At 40.3% G+C, this 27,351-nt stretch overlaps 1 protein-coding gene across 2 annotated transcripts in view; it reads left to right on the plus strand.

The window, feature by feature from the left end:
• lingo2 (leucine rich repeat and Ig domain containing 2) overlaps nucleotides 1–27,351 on the plus strand; it is a 248,052-nt gene that overhangs the window by 27,288 nt on the left and 193,413 nt on the right. For both annotated transcript variants that reach the window (XR_004105613.2, XM_031303352.2), the window contains exon 2: nucleotides 20,145–20,217. The gene's annotated coding sequence lies outside the window, so the exon portion shown is untranslated. The remainder of the gene's footprint in view (nucleotides 1–20,144; nucleotides 20,218–27,351) is intronic.

Genomic DNA, 27,351 nt, shown 5'->3' on the forward strand with positions numbered 1-27,351 from the left:
ATCAGGCTCACAGATGTATGGACCCACAAATACATGACTCAGGTACGTTGAATGCCAAAAGTTTATTGAAACAGTCAGAATAAACTTACTGGCAACAGTGTCCAAAACGGCAGGCAAAAGGGAGAATCCAAAATACAGTCAGTGGTCAAAATCCAAGGGAAACAATCAGCTAGATAACTCAGGACACTAGGGAAAAACGCTCGAAGGCTGTACACAGGGGAAGCAGACAATCTCGCACTGGGGTAAGAGGAAGACTGAACTTAAATGCACAAAACAGAGAAGACAATGAGACACAGGTGCAAAACATTAGGGCGGGGATAGGTAATCACTAACGGCGGGAAAAGGAAACAACAGGAAGTAAAACTAAGACAACACAAGGAAAACAGGGACTCTTAAAATAAAACAGGAAATGTGAAAACAACCTGAAAAAATGAGAATCTACAACAAAACAATAACTTGACATAGGAGCGGAAGTGACAATAGATGTCATAGTATTGATCATATCTTAATCACTGTAATCTGACTGCTATTTCTACACATACAATGCTTGTTTGTTTGCTAATTTTAAAACAAACAAACCAACATCTTCATCAGTGAAGCAGGGAGAAAAAGAGGATTGTGTGAAAGGCTTGTGGCAGCACCACACACAATGCCATGTCCTGTTGTGAGGTAAGCTGAAGACCTGTGTGTGGGCAAGAGTATGCTACCCAAGCCACGTTGACCGAGCCACAGATGTAATTACATGCAAAGGATTTTTTTCTTCTCTCCACATTTTATGATTTATTGCTTCCACAGCTGTCAGAACTCGAGCTTTACTGATTGGCTGTTAAATGGAATGTCATTAAAATGCAAGCGCAATGCCACTGAACACCCCAAACAGTTGAGCTGAGGCCCCCGATGGTAAGCTGTAACCGGTGTTGAGACAGACAGGTGTTTCTGCATGGCATACAGGGTGTTAATGAGTAGAATAGATTGCAGATTAGGATCACTACACCATGACGTGTTGTTTCTTCACCTGAAACTGCCATGCATCACCTCCAGTAATGAGTGCTTGTGATGCTTGTGATGATTGCTCAATTTAAATCCACTGTTATGGAGTAAGCTATAAATATATTGTAATGTGATGTTTACACGAGCATGTCCTCTCCTCTTGGATCAACATATGATCATGGGTGGATATTGCTCACAGCTGCACAGTATATCAGGAGGCTTCTCTAAAGCCTAGTACAAATTCAGGTTGCACATGTCGAGGCACACAAAGAATACAGATCTCAAATACCTGCTATTCTAAATCCATTGCTTTTAGCTTTTTTTTGCAGTTCGACACATTTTGTTTTTTCAAAACAATACCTCATTGGGCATGTACAGAAGCTGCATTAAACTTATCAGTGGATGACATCACATTTTTTTTAATGAAAAGATTCAAAGCTATTTTACACTATCGGCAATAGTATATAATAGTATGATAATTCCAGTCCAAGCTAATATTTTATGTCAAAACTTTCTCTCTGTGTTTCTGTGTTTCTCTCTCCTGTATACACATACAGCACCCAGCCACACACACAGATGCTGGTGCACTGTTGTCAGTTACAAGTTATCAGCCTATCCATCATGAACAGGCTATAAAAATTAAGATATAAATAGCAGTAAGTTAGCTCTCACCCAGGATTAGTCAGCCAACAAACAGACAAAATCTATAAATCTCTCCCCACAGATCACTAAAAGAATAATAATGATAAACCAGCGAGCAACTTTACAACAAATCAAAAGTGACTCACAAATTTGCATTGATGTGAGAAGAACTCAATGACAAAATGTAAATTTCTCAACATTTTTGCCTACTGGCATACACTGAAGAACCTAACAAGCTGTTGACTGTTAAAAGCATCCCCTACACATTCCACTTGATATTCAATAATATATATTCTTGGAATATCAGTCCAAAACCCAAAGTGAAAACCTGCTGGCATGATTGCTGTCGCATGTATGTGTAAAGCAGGAGGAAGGACAGAATGATTTTACTGCGGAGTGGTGCGTGTGTGAGGTAGCAAGACTAGGACAAAATTATTCGTCTGCATGCTAATCATTGAATTTTTGTGATTCAAACATTGAGAGTAATACTTAATAGTAACATTTATTGGTTTACAGTCATGTTAAGATGATAGGCTCTAATCTGAACTAATAATATAATAATATGGGAATTCTGAAAGCGGCTTGTCAAGTTGTTTCTAGGTTTTGGTCGAGTTGCAGACGTCTAGTCTGAACTGCAGTATATGTGCATCTCAGTGGATGCACATAGTATACAGTATACAGATGCACATACACTGTAGCGTGCAATGATCACGTAGTGATTACAGGATAGGATTGCATTGCATCATCACGCCAGCTGTTTGTGATCATCATCATTAGTAATTTGCCAAACTGTAAACTTATTTTCTTCTGTTGAGGTCTTACAAGAAGGCGTCTTGTGTCGTGTGTCTTCATGCTGCTGCTATGCCATAATCTTAATTCTGCTCTAGTTGCTAACACTCTTACAGTACATAGGCATGTGAAATTCTTGATTAAATTGCCAACGGCAGGAATATAACGGGCAATTCTGCTTTCCATAGCCAAAGGGATGTTTAGCCTGCTGATTAGCATCTTTGTTATCCTGACTGTGGTCTTAGGTTTTACATGATTGGGTGAACGAAGTGGCCATGTAAAAAGGTGCCTGGCACGCACTCAGTCATACAAACAAGCTTATACATGTCAAGATTACAAAAACAACAGAGCCTATCTAATTAGCTGCGCAACAGAGCAGCAGCTCAATAAATGCCTTCTGTTAGACTGGACAGCAGTTACAGCCAGAAACCTAATGGTTCATTGAGAATGAGTGATTATTGGACCTTGAGTCTTTGGCAGTTGGGACTCGTTGAACCTTTATTGCGGAGGCATCTTAGAAACACAATGCAAAGAGCAGGACATGAGTTACTGTAACTGACAACATTAAAGATCCACTCCAGCCTCCAAAGGTTTAATTTTACAGAATAACTAATTCTAATTCAGGTTGCAAACTGCATGGCATAAGTAAAAATGGAAAAGATATTTATGCCCATGCCATCTCTTAAGTTATTCTGTGGATGCTGCGTTGACGCTCTTTGAAGTTGTTATTGTTTCCAGCCCTGCTTATCTGCATATTTAAAAAGCTTTGGAAATAATATGACATTGGCATGGCTTGAGATGTTGAATATACTTGCATTTATTTGTTATTGCCTTCATGTTTGCTTCTCAGACATTATTCCTGGAAGACCTCACTCTCATCCTCAACCTTTTTCATCTGTACAGCTTCTGCTCATCTCTTTATCTTAGGGCTAACCGGCACTGATAAACATTAGGGACCAAAGACTCCTCAGTCATTAAGGCTTGTGCAAGATGTACACATTAATGCGGTTCTCGTCGGCTGAGCTGTAGCATTAGCTAGCTCAGGACAGGTGAGCTAGCAGTAATAGTTATAAACTAATCTCTACAACCTAGCACATGCTTCTCTTCCATAAGTACGCTTTCTCCTGCACGGTGATTCAGTTGGCGTGTGTAGTTTGGTAGAAAGAAAATAGTTTCAGCATGAAACTGCTCATAACCATGTATGTGGATTACTTTAAGTAACAAGGTTATGAATTCTGGAAAGAGAAATTTTTGTTGAGTTTTTCAAATGTATTTTCCCCCATTTTGAGCACCACAAGCCTGATGCAATCTATTGCCATTGTATTTGAGAGATGATATCTCCAACACTGGGAAATAATACGCATTTTTTGATTTTGGGTTGAACGAACCCCTTTTTTAAAGCAACACGTGGAGTATAGCAACAGTTGAAAGCAAGCAAAGGCTGTGGAGTGTCATCGAACCTTTGTTGCAATAGATTTGAAACAGGGTAAGTTGGAGTAGTATACTGAAGAATTTGACAGCTTGACAGCTTCTATAGTACAGAAGAAAATGGAGTCAACTGTTCTTTGTATTTGTATTTTCACATGATCTACTCTACGAAATAAATACCTTTTCTCGTGAAAGATGGCTATTCCGACCTGAGTATAACATATAAATACGGAGGTGAGCTAAGGCATGGATACATTTTAAAATATGAGGAGAAATAATAGTCCCCAAGAAAACTATTAATCAATTAATCCTTTTTTGTTAATACTACACTTTGAAAGGAATAACTGATAGCTTCCTAGAGGATGAGAAACACGTCACTATATGAGCCAACACACTTAATCGTCACTTCATCCTCAAATAGAAGTGTTAATCAGGCTGGAAGAATAGGCAAGACGTTGTGCAGGGGATGTGGCGTGGCAGAGGCTTCCTGTCTCTGACAATGCCTTTCCATAATATATGGCTGTGATTGGGCAGCTTGGCTGTGGGCATAGTATAGCTCCAGGCTACTTCTTCAGTACTCCTGCTACTCCTGCAGTTCTGCATCCCATAAATAACAAGGGGCAGACGGAGGCAAAGACAATGAGCAAGTGAGGACAATGTGGCAGGAAAGCTAAGAGCCTGAATAAGAAACAGACAGTTGGTTATCCTGAAGACAAAAAGAGCCAAACAGTGATTTGTTGTTTAGAACAGAGACAGACTGGGGATGAATAGTAGCATGACATTGGGAGAACAAAAAAGGAAAACACTGCAGTAGAGAGATAAGGCTCCCTCTATAAAGGTATGGGGAAAAATTCGACAAGATGCTCTTTTTTTACCCTGAGAAAGGGTTTAAGCAAATTTATTTGCATCATTCTTGGCTATTTATGTGGTTACTGTGCAGGGGATGACTAAAACTACTGAAAAGTAGCAACATTTCTTCGCAGTAAGCAATACACATTATTGCATCATAGAAAACATTAATTAGCAAGTCCAAGAATGACAACATGGTACAGAATAGAAATCAAATAATGCTTATGCATACTGTAAATACACTTCCATCAAATTATGCAATGCACTGTGGACTACCCAGAACTATTATATATGTAAATGGAATAACGTCCCACCAGGGTAAAGTATGTTTAACTAAGTTGCACTCGGTGCTGTAGGACATTCCAGTGTGCTAATGTTATTTTATATATTCTGTTGACATTTCAATTATAAATGAGTGTGCTAGTAAATACTGAAAACAAACAGTAATGTAGCAGTTAGATGAGAGAAAAATGTTTGTACAATATAAGTGAGCAATACCAGAACCAGTTATGGTACATACTGTATATATATATGCACATAAGTGTCTTCTCTCCCAGTGGCTGGCTTATAGCAGTTTGTCTTCATATGTTTGCATTTGGTGTTGAGAGGTTTAGCTTTAAATTATTACATTATTGTGTTATGTGGAGCTCTCATTGGTCACCTTACAAACTAGTTCAACCAAATCCCTAAATCAACAGAGGCTACTATGTTCATTATCTAAGTAACGGTCACTCGTAGGTACAATAGGGAATGGGACCACTGGGAATGTTGGAGAGAGGGCAAGCTGCTGAGTGTGCATGGTGGAATGGAACCTTTTGGCTGACATGTTTTATTTATTCAAATATGTACACAGGGAGCATTAAGATCATGCATGCATAGCACTGCTTCCTCTATACAGCCAACACAAGGACATCGCTAGTTTTGTTTGGGTCAGTGAACAAAGAGGTTGAGTGTGATAGCTAAAGCAGGCACACCGAGCACATGTAAAATGACATTCAACCACGGTACAAGACTAATAAAACACATTTCAAGAATGTTTCAATGCAATATTCCTGTTTGAGAAAACGAATGTCATCATTTTATTGTGACTTTTTTCACTGTTAACAATTTACATTTAGTAATCTAGATGGTACTTTGCCTTAACAGATGGTTTTGTGATATATCATATTGTACAAAGGATTAACTTTAATAAAAAAGGGTAATATCATGTCCTCAATACTGCAATAGATTTGATTTAGATTAGTGCTTTGTCATTTTCAACAATCTTGCCTCTCAGTAATTGGAGAAAGTGTTGACACTATTCTTTTATGCAGTGACATTTAAAATGTGGCTGGGAAGGAAAGTCACTGTGCATACAAGGTACAGTGTGTGATGATACTAACTTCTGCGCGCTAGCAGTAATTAGATGAAGGCTGACAGTCAGAGAATGTAGTGGATCATCTATGAATATTATACCGAAGACCAGTTGTTAAAAGGTTTGATATAATTTGTGTTTAGCCATTAGGTACTGTAATATACGGCTATAGTCTTGATTAGCTAAGGACTTGCAACAACATTGAAAAGTGACAATAATAAAGTCTCAAAATAATGAGTTTGGCTTCAAGTATCACACAGAGACAACCTAGTTAAGAGCTAATATAGTACACAACTATTTGTGGCTTGTTAAGAGTATTTCATTGTTTAGAGAATTTCTAGATTTTAAAGAATAATCATGGCATACAGTATGAGGGAATACGAAACACCCTCTCCCAAGTTTTGAGGAAGGCATTGAAAAATAAAGCATGCTTGTTCAGCAGCATTACCAAAGAGTGTGCCCTGCTAACTTTAAAAGCTCAGTGCTCTCATAATCTATAGTATGTCACTCATTAAATCTAATTGGCTTTCTAGCCATATCCTATGGATTTGATCTAATAGGAAGCAAGTTTGTATGTGTTGTGCCTTGTTTTTTTACATTAAACATTATCTCTCTAACTTATTAGTACTGCAAACAAAGTTTGATTCACACGTTGATCGTTCTCATATTGAAACTATTGATGTAATGATTGTAATTGATTGTAATTGTTTGTGTAAATGTCACGTTATTTTTAATCTATTGATACGTGTTCACAGGCACGTTTTTCTCGGTTTTTTTACGTGTAAATGTCATGTTATTTTTACGTGTTCACGGGCACTTTTTTGCCGCTGGGAACGCAGGCGGGAGACGGCCGAAAAGGATGCCCCATATGCCGGGAGGCGGCCGCGAGACAATAACGGGATGGCGGAGGTTGGGTTTAGGAAAAACCCTACGGGGAAAGGGCGCCTCACACGCCGGGAGATGGCCGCGGGGGACAGCTGCTGGGGACGCGAGACAATATCGGGACGGTTGTGATTAGGAAGACTACGGGAAACAAAACGCCACACGCGAACCCCGCTCGCCTGGGTGAAATTCCTGTGTTGTTTGACCCATCCACCACCCCGACCAACCTCCCTACGCAGATTTTCGGCTCTTCATACTACTCCCTACCATTTTTGTGCTGTGGCCACGAAATATGCTTCCCATTGAAATACATTACTTCACATCTTCGTGCTGGCCACCACGTAAAAAACGAGAAAAACGTGCCCGTGAACACGTATCAATAGATTAAAAATAACGTGACATTTACACGACCTGCCGTGAGACCGGGCTGTGATGTAATGTAATGATTCCCCCATGGTCAGGTCCTGTGGATAGTTTCTTTAAGACGCAGTGGCTTGCCTGGCCATGCCCCACGGATTACCTATAAAACACCTGTGCTGGTGTTGTATTATTGATTGTTTGATTCTCACTTTAGTCAGGGTGCAGTGTGTGACGGTGTGTGTTGTGACCTACATGTATGAGTTGCATTAAACACGCTTGTTGTCAGTTTGTGGGCACTGTCCTTAGATTGTTGTTCCCTTTATTCCTTGATCTCTTTAGCCTTCCACTAGTGGAATTCTAGTCATCCTCCACGTCTGCTGTTTATGATTTCGTTCTCAATGGCGTCCTCAAATTTCTGCTCAAACAACTGGAATCAGAATGCTGCCCTGTAAAGATCAGGGACAGCAATCACAGATGTACATACAGCACACTCAGGATTTGAGGCAAACTGATCAGTTGTTCATCTTTTTAAATCCAGTCATTTGGACAGGGCCTTTTCAAACCAAGGCCGTCCATTTCATAGGCTTTATGGCAAGGAACCTTTCATGCTGACATTTGTGGGGCAACCACATGGTCATCTCAGTCCACATTTTATAGACTCTTGGACTTGAATCAGTCCCTTGTTAAATTAGTGAGTGCTACTGTTGACATGGCCTTCTGAGCTAATGGCTTGATTCTGTACCATTTCATTTGTCTCCTGCCTTATCATCCCTTTGATTTCACAGGTGTGGCCTTCACATTTGGTGGGCTTTCACCTGTTTTTGTGTTGCATTTGCATGTACACGCAGGTGAGGCGATGCACATTCCTGCCAATGGTTTCACACTTTTCCAATGATCTACAGGTACAATACGCCAACAAAGGCAAAAAAGAAGTAGACAGCTTGCAAGTAAACATAGATGTTAACTACGCAGGCTTTAAAATACTTGAAAAATCGGCTCGAAAATACCCACAATCCGTATTGGTGAGTAACACTCAATGTAAACATGTTTTGTTTGTTGTTTTGTGTGTTTACAAGAAATCTCCACACAAGCTGTCTTTTTGCCTCTCCTTTTGCCTTTGTGTCTTGGGACACCTTCCCCTGTTTGATTGATAATTTGCAAATAGTTGATTGACTCTGACCATTCCACAATAAAATTGCATTTCCTCATGAAGACATTAAAAGCTTGTATTATCCATTCATCAGCATACAACCCTCTCTAAGGCACTGTGTAACATCCTGTGCACTTGCGTCGGATTAAAAAATGGAGGATAATTTTATGAATGATGGCACACTGCAGCAGAAAATTCTTTAAAGTGCCCATATTATGAAAAAAACACTTTTTCTGGGATTTGGGGTGTTCTTTTGTGTCTCTGGTGCTTCCACACACATACAAACTTTGAAAAGAATCCATCCATGCTGTTTAGAGTGAGATACGGTTTCTGAATCTGTCCTGCCTTCAGTCTCCGGGTGAGCTGTTCAAAAACGAGCTGGCTAACCGCAACCATTAGCTCATAGTGTTAGCATGCTAATGCTAACGCTAGCATGCTACCTCGTTCTCAATAGCAAAGCACTGCTACAACACACACAAGTTCACCATAATCTACAAAAGAACTACTTACATGTGCGCCCTTATTTAGAAGTCTCCCAGCTAATCCTGCCTTGTAACTGACCGAAGTTGTAGAAACAGCCTTTCTTTTACTGTCTATGGAGCTAGCTAGCTGACATGATCTACATCTGAGCTACTGCGGATGTGCGAGTGCAATCAAAGATAGTACAGAAGAAGAAAAGAGGTCTCACTCTGTAGCTAAAACAGAGACCAGCTGAAAAGAGGATCTGCAGCAGTGAGAGAGAGCAGTGCAGTACAACAAAAATATGGTGTTTTTTGAAAATTAAACCATGTAAACCTATTCTGGTACAACCTTAAAATACAATTATGAACCTGAAAATGAGCATAATATGGCTGCTTTAAAAAAATGTGAAAGCAGGAATTCAGTAGTGACTTGCTGCCACAAACAGATTATTTTATGCATTGATTTGATAGTGAGAGATAGATTTGATAGTTGTGCTTTAGGTGGTTGATGTTGGATGGTGATGGCATTTGGCTATTAGTCACTCATCAGGATAGGTAAATCAACTTGCCAGTCTCCTGCCAGAGCATGTGAGCGGAGTGGAGCGGGAGCGAGCGGGGAGCGCGAGCGGGCGGGTCTTAGACAGAGCGCAGAGCGGCATTTTTTATTTTTAAAAGGACGGAGCGTCGCTCCAATTTCGCTCCGCTCACACCACGAGTCTGAAGCATGCTCAGTCAAGCCTGACCCAGAATCCATCTGTCTTGCACTGTCATCAACAGACTATTTTCATTCAAAACTCGGCTCAATAATGGAGTAGATTTTTTCCTTTTTTGGAGCGAGCGGGGGGCGATTTGAGTGGAGCGCGAAGCAAATTGCATTGAGCGCTGAGCAATAATGAGCGGAGCGGCCTGATGTAGCTTTGAGCGGGGGAGCGGAGGGGTGAACAGTTCCGTGAGCGATGAGCTGAGATTCTCACCGCTCCACTCCGCTCATATGCTCTGTCTCCTGCTAATTCTTCTAACCTCCTGCCAACTCTGCTAGCCTAGGCTAGCTTGCCAGCAGGCCTGTCAAGGTTTTCAAATGTAAACATTGGCGTAAACACAGAGGAAAAGGTGTAGGTGTAGTAAGATGAATTCCAGCTAGCAAGACCAATTGCTGCAGCAATCTTATGACTACAAGTCGCTCATCAGGGTAGGGAAATCAACTCACCAGGCTCTTGAGGACTCCGCTAGCCTGGCCGGTCAAGATTTCAAGGTTTTCAAATGTAAACATCAGAGTAAAACAGAGGAAAATGTGAAGATGGCTATCAGCTAGGACCTAAGGCTACAATCCCGACTATGTGGACAAGCAAGACCATCTCTGCGTCCATTTCCATCTCTAAATCAGAGTAGGCACTGACGCAAATGTTGAGCAATTGAACACTGACTGCGATCTTCTCTACTGGGCATCCTGCTAGCCAATGTGCAGGCATTAAACTGGCGTGAGCTGGGTGGCCTCCGTGCCTGTCTGGCTTCCAGCGAGAGTCAGGGGGACTGTGGTGTTCTTCCGCTGAGACGTGCTTGGATCCTGGACTGCTGGCGCCATTCAACCGGGTAACTCTTTTTCTGTGTGCCGATCTAGCGGCCACATTCTGCGTTATGATGAATCATGCACAAGTTGAAGGAACTGATGGGATTACATTTAACTGGAATTGCACCTTGTACAATTTCATGTGACAAATCAAATTGATTGAGCTGAACCGGGGACTCGCTGCTCAGGGCATTTGCACCCATGTGGTATGCGCCCTACTCGACTATGGGGTTGCCCCCTACACCATGTTTTTGAAGACGTTACTTCATGGCAGCAGTGGGAAAGAAACACTCACACAAAAGTGCTAACATACTTCATCATATACCACATTACCAGGAACAATGACTATAGTGGCTGTGTTTGCAACCTCAAAATAAGTGCATGCATATTCAAAGTGTGATCTCTTATTCAATTTCCAACTGCTGTCTAGCATCCAACCCAGTTATACAAGTACCCACAGCATTGCCACTCATGTCAAGCAAAATGTATGAGAATTGCTGAAAAGTGCAATAAAATTATATAATTATGTTAAATTTCTCTAAATAAATCCAATGAGAAGGTGCGAGGCGGAACATTTATGTGTTTATTATTTGTTTCTGCCCTCTGCTATGAGCAGGAACAAAGGTATAATTGAGAAACATTGTCATCATAATTTATGTTTATGGAAAATGCAGTTGACTGTTATTGTTCAGAGCAATTTCCCTGCCCAATCTAAAAGCCATCTGATGCTCAACAGGGTAAAAAGTAAATCAGAATTCAGAACCAAGGCAATTCACTATTGTTCACCATCTTTTCACATAAAGCAGCATACTAAATAGTTAAACTACAGGAACTGTAGAAATGTAAATTGAAAACATATTTGAAATTAAATGACAGTGAGGTTAAAGTGATATGCTAAAGATTCATGGCAGTTACTTTGAGCAATGCACTGAAAAACAAATCAACTTGCTATGTAAAACAATCTGGGAACTCTATGGCAAGTTCATATAACACTTATCAAGTGCTTTGAGCTGTGAGCAATTACTTTGTAACAGTGTTACCTTTATTCTCAGAAGGAACACAGTTGAAGTATTGAATTATTTGAGAATCTTGAGCGTGGTTCCAATGAAGTGCAGTCTTGGATCGCCAGAAAGTAGGCTGTTAAGCTGTCCATCAACATTTTAACCAGTGAATACCACTGAGCGCAACCTATATTCTCACACTGTATTTATGTGATGAATTCCCTATGCTTGCATAGCTAGGTTGTTTAAAAGAAACCCACATTTGCTTGCTATCACTCTCTTTTTCCTTACAGCCACAGACTGTCGATCATTGGAACAGCATCAAACCCGTGGCAGGAATGTGTATCGTGTAGCCCACATGCTCACATACATACATGTTCATCCCACTAATAAAATATTGCTCCATAGCGCTACTACTGGCCAGCAACTCCACAGGGTACCTTAAATAAGAGAATTGTTATGTAAGACTAGCAAACAGATGTCACTGCCATGGTTAAGATAGTACTTGGTACAAGACAGAATAGTCATGCAAGGGCAGACATGATGGTGACAATGGAGGAAATCACCAGGAGCACAAATGTGCTTAACTATTACATAATATATCTTGTCTCATTGGGACTCTAGTTGCAATAAACATTCAGGCTCCGTTTTTTAGACATACAGTACAGACAAATGTTTAAATGGATGGATAAGGCAATCATATAAACTTTGTCAGACAAGGAAAAAAAAATATAGGCAGTGAAACACAGACCTTTTTATATATTAATAGTGTGAAGATTTTAGATATGTCTTGTCTGTTTCCCTTACATTGAGAATATGTACCTTATTATTTTGTTTGATACATAACTGAATTAAGTCTAAATGAAAGTATAATGGAATTTGTTTGGAAGTTTGGACTGTTTCACAGGCATTTTCATAAGTAATATACTATGTAGATTATGCATGTGATGCATTTTTCGGGACAATATAGTTTTTCTTTGAGATAAAGTCCAACAGATCTCATTACAATGAAAGATCTTCACAAAAGCAAATGGGAAATATAATCATTTACAGTGTTTGTCACAGCGTATGATGATTTTGATTAGACTTTATGCTTCGGTGGTTATGCAGATCTGTTGTGTATTAATGTTGCAATGGCACTATTGCCATTTCAACACAGCCTCTTTTCAGACATTTACTTGGATAATACATAAGCTGAATGATCATCTTCTGCAGTACATCCAATCATGGAGGATAAGAAATTGATATTAAATGCAAACATTACAATATTCTCAACTACTTGCTTCAGTTGGTAGCACATTACTATGTACAAATAATCATGGATATAACCACTGAAGTAGAAGACAACACCCCAACTTATAGTTGTAAATTGTGGAAAATGGTTATCATTTTCCCTTTGACTTATAATAAAGGAAATCAGAATTAACTATTTAACATTTTAAATATGTACCAATTTCATATCTAAGGAAATGATTGACCATGATCTTTTATTCCATATATATTTTCAAACCAATTTCCTCTCTGTATGTGTGCGTACCCTTAACTCTCCACAATCCACCTTTTTGTCCATCTTGTGCCTAGCCGAGGTCAAGCACTGCCAACATTGCAACAGCCCTAGCCACCAGGAGCCTCCAAATTTAAGCTTCATTTTGGCTCTTCAGAAACCTATGGGTGACGTCATGGAGACTATGTCTGTATTTTATAGAGTCCATCCTCCAACCTCATAAAATCCAACATGCTGTTCTCTACCCCAGGAGTTGCAAAGTGGCACCTCCATACTACTCTATTTGTATGCAGTCAGGAGTCCCAAAGCAGTATCGATGCTGGTACAATAATCTATCTTTTACAGATCTAACTATTAGAACATGGTTAACACAATGCTACAAGTCATGGAAATAGCACACAAACAGAAAGACAAAAACTATAATTATATTCTAATACCCTCCTGTGCATATTTCAAAATAATAAAAAGCATTATCTGATAAATAAAATGAGTCCAAATGCAAAATATCAGTCCTCTTTAAAGGTCCTTACCAGTAGCTGATAACTCATGCTATGTTGCGGAACATCATGCAAATGCGCTGCAACCGTGTCAAAGGTGTGTCATTCTCATTCTAGGGTGGGACACTTAAATGCTACCACTGTATCAGAGTTTTACTGGATATAACCATTTTCCTTCAGCAGGGTGCAGTTCTCTCACTCTCTGTCTCTGCTGTGGCATTTAAAAACCTTGACTGAATCCTGTGTTCTTTGTGTTCTGAAGCCTTTGTACTGTGGCCTACATACTGATTCTTGAGATTTAAAGCCCCCCAAAAGAATGCTGCAAAGGTCCCAGAGGGAAATGTGACACTGTTTACAAGACTGCTCCAGATATTTTATTGAACAACTATTATCTCAATCAGGGTTGAAGATTAATTTTTTTCAGTGCATGATGCCTTAGAAATTATGAGGCCAACTATTGCAACCTGTTTTAATGTGAACCTCTGCTTTAAAAAAAAAAAGTTATCAGTCGAGTCTAGTTTTCTGAACATGAGGACGTTGTTGCCAAAGTTTGCAACACACAAGCTACGACATGAAGACACACAGCTCGCAGCTACATGATTGATAATAAGACCACCTTGTACCAGTTGTTTTTAGGACAAGTCTTGTAATTGAACATCTGCAAGTACATAAATCTGGATGTAAAGAAATATCTTGTGTCACAAATCAGTCATTATACACTATTGATGAACTTGCTTTAGCACGTTTGGGTTCTCGTCTTTGTAGCTTTGTCGTAGAGCTGTTCATGTTTGCAAATAATTTAATCATTTTAGAAGATAAAAAACATGGCTTCCATTTTAGGTTGGACATCCACACCGAGTTTTCTAGCTCGAGGTGCAGACTGTAGTATTTCATTATTTCATCTCCTTACATGTTCATAATGAAACTGTCAGTAGTTTTCTTTGAAATTAGTCTTAACTATATCTCCATCTCTTCATTGTCTTGGTAAACTGAGGCCGAGACAAACCGGGACTTTGATGTCTCTGCCTGCGAGGCTCCGCAATTGTAATGAAACTGTATTGCATTGTCTCAGTACCAAATGTTTGGCATAACGGAACACAATACTAATTCTAACCGAGGTTGGCCTGCTTCCGCTGGTTTCAAAGCTGCTGGTGATTTTTGTTTCCCAAGAGAGGTGCAGGCACTCCCTCACAGAGCCAAACAGCTTTCAGGCTCATTAATTATTTAGCGCCAGTTACCTTCAGGGAAATCCTGAGAAATTAGGATGATGAATGCAATCAGGAGACATAAAATATATATTTTTAAATCAATATTTTTCCTAGCACTTTTAATATCTCTTGATGTGGAGTTGGAAAGCAAAGATTGATTAAAATGCTGCAACAACATCAGAATGTTGTGCAGAACTCCATATTGGCACAAAATAATGCACAATCACAAAAAGCACTTCGGTAGTTAAGGGAGGCCTTTGCAAGGATTACAAAAGGCACTCTGTTAATAGTGGGTAAATACCCATGTGATGTTGAAATGTTTCCGCCATTCTCACATACTGTCTGTACGGAGTCCTTTATTATGAATAAGCATGAATGTTTTAAGACTGCCAACTAGTTCAACATGCAGCCAAGCAAGAACATTGTTTTTGTCTCTCATTGCAATTTTATTAGAGGACTAAAGGATGTGTTTTAATGGAATATATGGATGATATTGAAACAGTAAATAACCTTTTAGAGTGCAGTTTAAAATATTCCTTCCGGGGTATGACTGCAGTGTACAATAGGAACATTTTTTCAAATTGTGTTTACTACACAATAAAAGAGAGGACCTGAAATGGCATCAATGAAAAAGTAACATGAGGGTCGTGAGTGTGTGTAGCATATCACACCCTTTGTAGTCTTGCTAAAGGGAAGAAAGCAAGAATGTTAGCATAATGTGTGACATGTGAGCCTCAAACCCAACGGTGTAACAGGGTGCAGTCAAAAGTAAAGTTGAAATGTAATAATTGACAAATAATTATTTTAACTTCACAGTGGTTCAATGCAGCAAGATGCTGAAATAGTTTGGACAGACATGTACTGTACATACATTAAACTGTTTTGATGAAAACCTTTATGACATAATATCTGCTGTCTATCAGTTTTTTAGTATGTGAGGCCCTGTTGCACATCCTGGAGGGGGAAGCACAACATACAACATCATTTACCATTTGATCAGTAAGACAGCAACAAAAAAAAGTGATATTCACAAAAATGGCAGTTGCAAGTGGGAGGGATAGAATGATGTGCAGCGGAAAGTGTGATTTAGCTGAATTATGACAGCGTATTTGGTTGCCAGAAGAAATGAAAATATGCCAGTGTAGCAGTACGTTAGGTTTAGCATTAATCTAGCTTCTGTGTACAGACACATGTTTTGGTGATTGTGTAAAGGAGGTCAACCTTTTTTTTGAGACCTGTTTTTTATTTAGACTCAAGCTTTTATGTATGAGATGTGTGTTATTGTGAGAAATGTACAGAGCCAAACTTTGTTTGTTTAGCCAAAGGGAAAGCATTTCATAGTCAGTAACACTGATCAGGCTGTTCTCATGAAACATTCGTACAAATAGCTGAACAGTGGTGCACTGGAATTCATATGCATTCCGCGTATTTATTACTAAATGCAGCACAATGACTGCTGATGATGTAAGAGCGTGAAGTGCTGCGTAGGAAGGAAGTCGGGGAGGATGGGGGTGTCAAAAAACACAGGGCTTTCAAACAGAGGGGCGGAGTTCGTCTTTGGAAGATGTTAATGGGAAAATATAATGCCGCTTACCCACTGCTAGTACCAGCTCTGCTCGGCTCGGCTCGACTCGGCCGCAGTGCCCTGTCCGCCATTTTCCATTCCAGATTTTGTACCGCTTCATGCGTGAGGCAAGCGTAGCTGGTCGTTGTGTTGTTTTTGATTATCGGTATGTGGCTGTTGCCACAGCCAGTAGACACATTTTGTTTCAAAAGAAGCTGGGGGCAGTAAAAAAAAAACATTGTTGGCTAAACTATTTCAAAATGGTGGGTTTGTTCAGGACACCCCTGTCTGTCGCTAGCAATGATGACGCAGTGATTAGTGACGATTCTCTCTGACCAGGCAGGTTTTCACGTCACCTTTTGGTATCGCCTCAGCTCGCTTGGAACCTCGACGGAGGTGATACTAAAAAAAGTACCTTTTAGATAGTACCAGGTACTTTTTTTCATAATGGCGAGTCAAGCAGGTACTATGTAATGGAAAAACGCCATAACACTTTTACCCAGGAAATGGGAGTGCTCCTTAAGGGGATCTGTGTTTTTTTTGTAATTTTTTTCTAATCTTTTACACAGGAAAAGGGAGTACTACTTAAGGGGATCTGTGTTTTTTTTTCTTTTTTTCTAATCTTAACTAATCGTTTTGGTGTCGTTGTCGCCACATTTTGTCGGCTAAACTTAACTGTAACAGCTGCTTAAATGACTGGGGCCTCACAGTGCTCTGTAGTCGGCTAACAGTAACCTTTTTTTGGCTAAATTTAACTGTACAGACCGCTAAACTTAACTGTTATGTGACTGGTCGTCACATGACTGCCCGGCACTCGCCGTAATTTCGTAGGATATCATACGAATTGTTGTGCATATGTTTTTGTATATCATACAAACCCACTCATGAGAATTTGTTGTTGTTAATTCCCCAACCACGACAAGTTCGTTTATGACCCCAACAGACATGTTATCACCTGAGGTAACTCAAACAAAGGCAGGAGAGTATTAACTAGCAGCCCACATGAGTGCCAGTTGTCAGTGCAGCTTGCACCCATATGAAAGGCTTAATATAATGGTATTCACATCAAAATGACCAGAGACCAATGTAATGACACAAAAGAAAGAGCTAGAGTGAGTATGTTTGTAGGTGTACAGGCACATATAGCCATGTGTGAGCCCATCGGTAATTCAGCAGTTCTCAGCAGTCTTCAGGAAGGAGCTAATATGTGCAGTGGGTTACTAAGTGTAAGTGTGTCTGTTTGTGTGTGTTTTCCTCTTTGTGTTTTTTGTGCTTGTGTGTGTTTGGCAGCGTTTCATTTCATAGTGAGTGTTCTGCTGACCTTGCCATACTCCAGATTTTATCCCAGCGTTGTCTCACCCCCGCTCTTTTTCGTCATATCACCCTTACTCCACCCAAAGCCTCTCTATATTCCACCTAAATAATTTGTCACAAGTCTGTGATTTAAACAGACAGGATAATGGATGTGAAGACTACAGCCAATAGTAAGCCTGGATGCAATCATTAAGAGTCACATGTAAAAAACTCTTATGGTTGCTGTCATCCTCATTTCTGCTGGCTCATACCTTGCAGGGTAAACCATGCCAGAGATCTCATTATTTCAAAAACATTGCTGTTAGAATAGCAGAGATGCAGTGAATGGCAGATTGAGGTTTTTCCTGCACTTGTTATTTTTCCCTTCACTTCAAACACAATCTCACCAAATATGATAGACATAATAGTAAAAAATATAAAGGTTAAAGGTCCAATATGTTATATATTTACTGTAATAAATCCAAAAATGACCCCAATGCATCATCAGATATTAAGGAAACATGCTAAGTTGAAATACTATCTTTTCTGACAATAATGCTAATGCCAGTATTTTCTCCTTTTGAAATTTCCGTTCCGTGATGGAATTTATGTTGTTATCAACTGCCCAGTTTGACAGCCAGACCGAGTTGCCAGAAAAAAAACGTAAACCCAGCACGCTACAGCTGTAACGTTAGGACAGCCATGAAAGCAGCAAACAAACGAACAAATGAATTGCTAACCCTGCTAACTGCTAGCTAACGTTAATGGAGGACCAGGCAAGCGGGCCACGGCTGTTAACAACGTGTAGCCTGTTCAGCGGCCGTAGCCGACAACGGTGAGTTATTTTAAGCCAAGAGAGGGGGGCTGTAAATCGGGAAGAGAGGACTGTGAGTTTGCAGTGTGTTTAGCGATTGTTGCCGTAATTCTAAGCCAATAAAGTATGTTCAGTCGGGTGGCGATGACGGTAAGGTAGTGTTATTTTTAGCGGTTCCTACCGTAGCTAATTCTAAGCCGAGGAAGTGTGCCTGTCCATCGGGTGGAGAGGACGGCAAGGTTGTTGTGTTTTTAGCAGTTCCTACCGTAATTCTAAGGTGAGGAAGTGTGCCTGTCCGTCGGGTGGAGAGGACAGCGAGGTTGTTGTGTTTTTAGCGTTTCCTACCGTAATTCTAAGCCGAAAAAGTGTGTATGTCAGTTGGGTACAGAGCTCCGCTTTGAGCGTGGGCTTTTATGACTGTCAATATAGCCAGCATCTGACGTTAGCTACTCCGCTGTGGTGTGAAGTAATGTCTGGCTATGTGAGACAAGCGTCAAGCAACATTGTTGTGGATGCTGCGGTCTCAGCCTGGCAACCTCTTTGAACTTCGAGTCTGGGGAGGAGGGGGTGGGGGAGACGACTCTCTCCAGTATTTTGGAATTTGTACTGCAGTAACTATTTTAAACACTAGCTGTCAGTATTACATATTGCACCTTTAATAATTTGAATGTTAAGTATTTAGAAAACAGCACACAAACCAATAGCTGCATCATTGGTAGATTTTTAAAACTGTTTTTCCCCAACAAAAGGTAAACATTCCACAGTGAGCATAAATTGTGTTAACATTGAAATTGACAGAGGGAAGTTGTGTGCCACTGCACAGAGGCATATTTCTAGTGTTTCAAGTATTTCAGGTTGACAGCAGTAGAAGCCACCCAGTGCTGCTGCTAGTCAGCCTATGGGGAAAACAACTGGCAAAGCCAGTCTGGGTACACGTGTACACTGAATGTTTACAAATTATCCATGAGACTCGCCTCTTTCATGAAGTGGATTGATGACATAATTTCAAACGGGTTGGGCAATATGGATAAGATTTTTTTTTTTTAAAGGTATGTCCTTTCATATAATCTTTTTCTTGCTAATCCAGTGAATTAAATACCTGACAAATCTAGGTATATCATCACATTGATACAACATTGCAATTAAGCATTCCTGCTCATTCATCTATAACATTGTCAGCAATGGTTTAATGCAACTATTAAATGTATTACACTTTTTACCAATGTTACAGCAAAATATATACCGAGAGACAAATCTCAATTTTCTTATCATATCACCCAACCCTAACTCCAGTTGAAGGCCATTTTCATTCACCTATTTCTAGTAAAAAAATATTTTGATATAGAAATCACAAATCAGAAGAATAACTGGGTTGGGGATTGTGTTACTCAATATTAGGAATACACTTTGGAGTAAAATATATTCCTAATAAAGTTGGAGCTACAGTATTTCATGTTTCATGGGTCTATATAACAGCCTGTTCAGAAGTATTGAATCATAGTTTACAGGATTTTAACCCATAATATAGCAAAATCAAAATGTGCTAGCTTATGTGATATGGTACTGTGTTAATAATGTTCTCTGTCCCTTTTAATATACAGAGAAGCATGGGTGGGATTTATATAAAGTCTAGGATTTACATTTTAGGCATTTATCCAATGTGAGGTAGAGTACAATGAGTGGATCACTCAAGCTTCCTGCATGCTGACATTCCTAATTACTGATGTGTCTGTCTTGTGGAATAACATAAGTCATTCACATTGCATGTTCTCTTCTCTTTTTGTGTTTCAGACTGAATCTGTGTAGGCACCTATCCGCTCTCCTGGCAGGAAGCAGACATGTTCTTTGCCTCTGTTTCAGTATGGTGAGCTAATACTTTGTGTCTCTATTAGCATGAATAAATTTGTTCCTCAGGGAAAAAACAGCAGGGTTTCATGCATGGCTTGTTTAGATTTTGGTAACCACGTGTTGGCTAATATTCTTTATTTTTTTTTTTAAAGATTATTTTTTGGGGCTTTTCCCTTTATTTGCAACCCAGTCTCACGGCAGTTCGTGAAATGGTCACGTTATTTAATCTATTGATACGTGTTCACGAGGATGTTGTTCTCGTTTTTTTTTCGTGGTGGCCAGCATGAAAATGTAAAGTAATGTATTTCAATGGGAAGCATATTTCGTGATCACAGCACGAATACGGTAGGGAGTAGTATGAAAAGCCGAAAATTCGCATAGGGAGGTTGGTCGGGGTGATGGATGGGTCAAACAATACAGGACTTTCACCCGGGAGACCGGGGATCGCGTCCCGCTTGTGGCGTTTTGTTTCCCCGTTGTCTTCCTAATCACAACCGTCCCGTTATTGTCGCTCGTCCCCAGCGGCCGCCTCCCGGCATGTGAGGCGTTCTTTCCCCGTTGTATTTTTCCTAAACCCAACCTCCGCCATCCCGTTATTGTCGCTTGTCCACCGCATCTGTCTCCCGGCGTGTGAGGCGTCCTTTCCCCATTGTTTTTTTCCTAAACCCAACCTCTGAATAGATGGTTCCCATTTCGTGCTGGCCACCACGAAAATAACGAGATAAACGTGTTGTTGTACACAAATCAATAGATTAAAAGTAACGTGACAATTACACAAACTGCCGTGAGACCGTGTTGTTATTTGATAGTGACAGTGGATAGACAGGAAAGGGGGAGAGAAAGAGAGGGGATGACACGCAGCAAAGGGCCGCAGGTCGGATTCGAATCCGGGCCGCTTCAAATGACTCAGCCTACATGGGGCGCACGCTCTTACTGGGTGAGCTAGAGGCCGACCTGCTATGAATATTCTTAGTGCTCTGAAAAGACACACGTCAAGTATTGCCAGACATTACCTTAGCTTAAAAGAAAAGTTATTCTGAAAAAGTATGTATTGAAATGAATGTGTAAACCAAGATGATAGTCAAAGATGATAACCTGACTCTTTGTGCCTTCCACTTCTTGTTTATGTATACCTAATTTGTAAAGAAGAAAGGCACTTTGGTCACTGTGGGAACTGTGAAATGATTGAAAGAGCTTTTGGCATCCTTGCACTATGTCACATTCCCTCTTAAAGGTCCCATGGCATGGAAATTTCACTTCATGAGGTTTTTTAACATTAATGTGAGTTCCTCTAGCTGCCTATGGTCCCCCAGTGGCTAGAAATGGTGATAGGTGTAAACCAAGCTCTGGGTATCCTGCTCTGCCTTTGAGAAAATGAAAGCTCAGATGGGCCGATCTGGAATCTTCCCTATATGACGTCATAGGGGGAAAGGTTACCTCCCCTTTCTCCCAGAGAATTTGGCCCGCCCATGAAAAAGAAAGAGACATCATGGCTTGAAAACAAGCGAAGCATGGCATTTGGTCAAGGCCACACCCCCATCCTCCACCTTGCCCCCCCTTTCTCCTCCTCAATAGCATTTAAAGCTACAGACACAGAAATGGCACATCCTAAGTAAAGCTCATTGTGGGACTGGCTCTAGTGGCTGTAATTCTGCACCAAGGCTGAATTTCGAGAAAGAGACTTCAGATACAGTATTAGGGGACCACTAAGGCCTATATAAAAGCATCCAAAAAGCAGGATGTCATAGGACCTTAAAGATGGTAGTTATATACAAACTCAGCTGCGGGTGTATTGATAGTGGTCGAATCCGTGGGTGGCTTTTTAAAATGGGCCAGCAGAACACACTGTTCTTTTCACATACAGCTTCTTTGAATCTGTCGACCAGTAGAGCAGATAAAAAAATAGCATTGCTTTTGACATCTCTTTGTCAAATCAGTATTATAAAAAATAACCAATGAATGTTAGAATTGAGGCTCTGATGGGCTACTGTACCCTCCTCTTGAAGGTTTTCAATCTTTACAACAAATGTTTGTAGGATTATCGTTGCATACTAGTAAGTTTACCTCTAAGGTAGGGTTGCCTGCGTTAAATATTTAGTTTGATATTTACAGTGCTGCACACACACCAATGCAAAAACAAAAAATGAAATGGTCTCAAAATGGAGGCTCAAACAATTGCAGCCCTGGGGCTAAACATGGGTAAACAAGGGTTAGTCAGGGTGATTGCAGCCCAGGGGCACAAACCCAGAATCATTAAAGCAGTTATCTTGTACCAATCCCTGTCATTGTGCTTAACATGATAAGAGCAGCTTACAGCTCCATGCCAACTACTGTGCCCATTCAGCAGTCCCAAATTGTACTGGCGAGGTTAGAGGGGAGGACATGGCACAGTGGAACGGAAAGCAATGAAGCATGATGTAGCTAATTATTGCAGTACCTCTTGTAAATTATCTTTTTTTTTTTCATTTTTAAATAATTTAAGTGGTAACTATATTGATACTGTTTTTATTAACGATATGAGCAGGTTGTTTTATTTTAATTTCCAATACAACTAATCAAACTCGAGGTGGAATTCTTGCCTGAGGTTTATGGGGATCTAGTAAAAACCTGATAGCTCTGGGGAGGGTGACGAAATGGATGCAGACATCGCTGTTACTAGCCTGCAGTTACTGGTATTATGATGACCGTAAAAATGATCTATACCAACTGTAGCTTTTTTAGACAGCTTGTGAGTCTTGAAGCCATATGAAATGCTGAGTGTGGAACACAGAATGGAGGTGCAAACAGTAATTTATCTTTCACCTTTAAAAGAAAAACACATTTGAAATATTTGTGCTGTTGCTATATCTTGGACAGTGTCAGGTTATATTGGTGAAAGACAAAATGAGAGAGTAAAAGTGGGTTTGATCTTGTTCAGTTTAAGTATTTTCATGAAATACACCCCACAATACATCAAATAATCTTAACAGTGAAAGATCAACAATGTTACAAAATGATACGAAAGCTAAAACATATTTTCTTCCATCATCAAGAGAGACTTTTTGTCAAGTATCCTTTCAAGTAATTATTCATCCTGTGACAGCATCCTGGGGGGTTTTACTGGGGATGTGATGTCGCATGTATTGAGTAAGAGACCTAATCAATGCAAAATAAAGCAAACGTTGCTGTACAGGCTCATGCCATTAATCTGCCAGTAGCACAATAAAGTGTCACTTGATAACATAAATAAATAACTTGGTTCTTTGAATTTTATTTTTGTACTGACCTCAGATTCATTTTCACAGATACTGACTAACGTATAGTTCAGTTTATGTTCAGATTGTCACTTTAGGGCTACAGTTCAAATAAAGTTCATTGCCACCAAAGTTGTTTTTTTTGATGCCAATGTAGATATAAAAAAGGGATTCTGTGCATAAACAGATACAATTGAGGGGTGTTGAACGTCAAAAAGTAACGTTACCTGAAAACAGTGTGTTTCCTTTTAGCATCTCACATCACACTTTCAGTCACTATGACCACTACTACGGTCAGAAACATTGTGCCAAAATATGAACAATGAATAACGTCGCTGTCAACAGGCTTATCTGCTAATGTTAGCCACCGATCGTTACCTTGAGACCATCCAGCAAATAGACGGTACCGTAGGGTGCCTTTACCTGAAACCGGTGATTTAAAGTCATCGCTCATTTTACACATAGTTTAACAACAAAACAAAATGCTGAGTGAACATTACTAGCTACGTTTTTCATGTTGGTTTTGAGTGGTATGCACCCCCACTAACCTGGAAAACTGTTTTAAAACCGTAACGTTAATACAGCGCGTCGGAGGAATACAGCGTCTCCTGCAGCGGGGAGTCAGAGGCAGAGGGACCACAGCGTTCGCTAACGTTAGCTTCTTGTCTCATCTGGGGTCTGATAAACAGTAAATTCATCAAATTCAGTGTCCACAATGCTATTTTCCAATAAACTGTAGCTGTCATATTTCACAGGACCCGCGTGAGTGCGGATTTCGTCGCTGTTTGTCACTTTGCCTAAGATTGAGTGATAAGTAGTACTACCCTGTTGTTTATTTGGTTGCCATGACTTCGCGAGTGATGACGTCCTATCACTGTTCCAGTTGCTGCCCTAAAGGGGAGAGAGCGCGGATGACAGTTCGCTTGAGTTCAGTAGAGCAGACGGCTCTGCAGAGTTGTGTAATTACGACTTTATGACTTTTCATAAACAGCTGAAGGAGCGGCGGTGCACAGTGTACATACCGGAAACCCTGTTGTGCGTCTGCCCTATTTCTGATACCGTGGCGGCACAAATCAACACAGAGGAAACACTGGAAACCCTTTGGCATTTGAGGATCCTATTTAAAATATTTCTATGGCTAAGGTAAATTCACTTGCCAAGATACTAATGCCTCCATAATTTCCGGTAGCTTACAACTCTCTATTTAGTTGACAGTGCATTACTCTGTGTCCAACATATGTGAAAACAAGTCGGGTGTAGTGTTTTATATGACCTTAGAGAGAGTACCTCTTATTTTTTGTTCCACACCTTTTTGATATAATTACCATCTACCAACCATTTTAGACTGGATAATGTGTTTTACACTAACACCTGTACAGGTGATATAATTTGCCTGATAATGGATTTTATTGAGTGTGATTGTGAGGGTCAAAAAGTGTCATGAGTCAAGAGTCATGAACACCAACCTAATTATTCTGGGGGGTCGCGACTCGAAAATGTTAAGAACAACTGCTCTACATAACACTTAACATGATTCTGCAAATTGATACAGCCGCAGATAAAAAATGTTTACCCTGGTTCCAGACCTTTTTATCACTGCCCACATCTCAGATTTGTCAAGTGATTCGAGTTGGTCTGGGGTTGTGCCCATTGACAGCCATTACTGCCAGATAAAGTAACCATTGACCAATCAGTGCTTTGTAGGCGGGATTGAAGGTGCTTTCAGACAGTGAGTGCTTGCGACTGTGGCTGACGCTGGAAACATTGGTGTTCTTTTGTTTTGAATTGGCAGCAGCAGGGTGCATTGCCACTGCCGGTTACCTCAGATCCTGCCAGCCTGTGCACCACAGGCAGCTGCCACCCACCAACTGTGATCTCATCACGCAGCTAAATAGAGCACGTAACTTAAAATAGAGGAAATGGTTAGCAATATGACACGATTAAAATAGCAAGTTTTGCTAACTAGTAGGCCTAATAAACATTGTTTATTGTCCCAGATCATCATACTCAGACGTTGAAGCTGACATTTTTCCAATAACATTGTTTGTTTGCTGATAAAGAGGTGTATAATTCCGGCATTTCAGATACATTAAAATTAGCTCCTGTATTGCTCCCTCGCAGGTGTTTCTGTGGTTGATGTTGAACCATCATAAACTCTGAATGCATCGGCAACTAGCTGTGCATGTTCACGATAGCGGCAGCCGCCTTCTTTCTCCTTGTTGCTGCTGCCTCTGCCGACCTCAGGTGCACTGCTGCAGCCGTTATATCTGCTTTCTAAGAAACGCACCAGTGCCTTAAAAATAGTCTTTAAAAATAATTTAAAGAGTTTTCTTTTAAACAGTGAAGGGGGCTTTCACACCTGCCTTTAGTTCGGTTGAATCGCACTAGAGTTCGTTTTCCCCCTTGGTGGAGTTCGTTTGAGCAGTTGAGAAAGCAGCAATCAGACTCAGATGCACACCAAAAGCGGACCAAACAAGCGTATCGAGACCTGCTTAATGAGGCGGTCTCAGTACGCTTTTAATTGTACTCTGGAGCGGTTCGTTTGTGGTGAGAACATGATCCGACGACCGCACCAACTACTATATGTGTACTCCACAAGTCTGACTAATGTCTCCTGTCGTCAGGTGTGCTTTGCAGTCTGTGATGCTGCAGAACATACAAACTGTAGCAGCTTGTAGTGTTTCTCTCACAGAAATAGACTGACTGCGGTCAAGCTCGTCGTCACTTGCATTTCCGTGGTCAAACCAGCGGCAAAGTTGGAGACAGACACCGGCACAGCTGAGCGAAGTCTTTGTGACAATATCTGACTATTATAAAAGAAATGAGCTGGTTTGACCATGGAGATGCAAGAAATATTGACTAGTCCAGAACATAGGACCTTCTTCCTGTATTTACTTTCTTGCTCCCGCCCCAGACTCTGACCAATAAGCGGAGTGAACGTTCTTGCGTTATTTGTAATGGCGCCTTTTGATACGCATGGATTTTTCGAGGTGTGAAACGAAACCAAACCAAGGGGAAATCGCTCCAAGTTTACAAACTCATAAACTGATTTGGACCAAAGCAAACGAACTATATCTTACCCAAAACATGAAACACGTCTTTATCAAACAGAGGTGTGATGTTGAATGTGGTGTGTTTGTTTAGGTGTGTTTGTTTGGGTTTTGTGGTGTTTATGCTTGAATAAACCTTGAATTTATATGAACATGACTTCAAAGCTGAGAGCCAGGAGCCCTGGAGTTAAGAGGTACTTTTCTTAATTGTTAATCCTGTTTTATGAATTTGCCATGCTCAACACCTGCATTATAGTGTTTGAGAAACAAATAGAATAATACACTAAGGTCAAACACGTCTTAAAAAATGATAGTTGCTGTTGGTATTGAGGCACATGGTTGAAACAATACAATAAAATGATGCAGAATATACTGTATGTCAAATTGCATTTTGCATTGATGAAAAACAAATCATAAACAACACATCGAGATGCTGTGACTAATTGAAAATAATTACTAAGAAACTAGATAAAAGGAAACCTCTGTTGTCTGCTAATGTATTAATCTGTTTTGCTGCTTTGATTGATGTAGCACAGTTGAACCAGCATTCAACAAGCAATATTTAAGATATTAACATTGAATCAACTTTTGGACACTTTTGGCCCATTACTTTGGCTTTCAGGGTTAGTATGAGCACTGTCACCGCATTTAGCATCTAGACCCCATACCTTGCTTGGCCTGTCCCTGTCTAGAAAATAGTTGTCTTACATTTCCTACAGCATTTTACTTAGGTTTCCCTGTTGTTTCATGATCCATGATGCAACTTGTTTTTCTGTCTCTGGATTGGCATACACGCCTTTGTGCACGCAATGAATACCGAGATCCTACATTTTTCTTTGATATCGGTTTAATGAAGCCCTGGGCACA

The sequence above is a fragment of the Sander lucioperca genome, chromosome 1 (genome assembly GCF_008315115.2).
Source record: "Sander lucioperca isolate FBNREF2018 chromosome 1, SLUC_FBN_1.2, whole genome shotgun sequence".
Lineage (NCBI taxonomy): Eukaryota > Metazoa > Chordata > Actinopteri > Perciformes > Percidae > Sander > Sander lucioperca.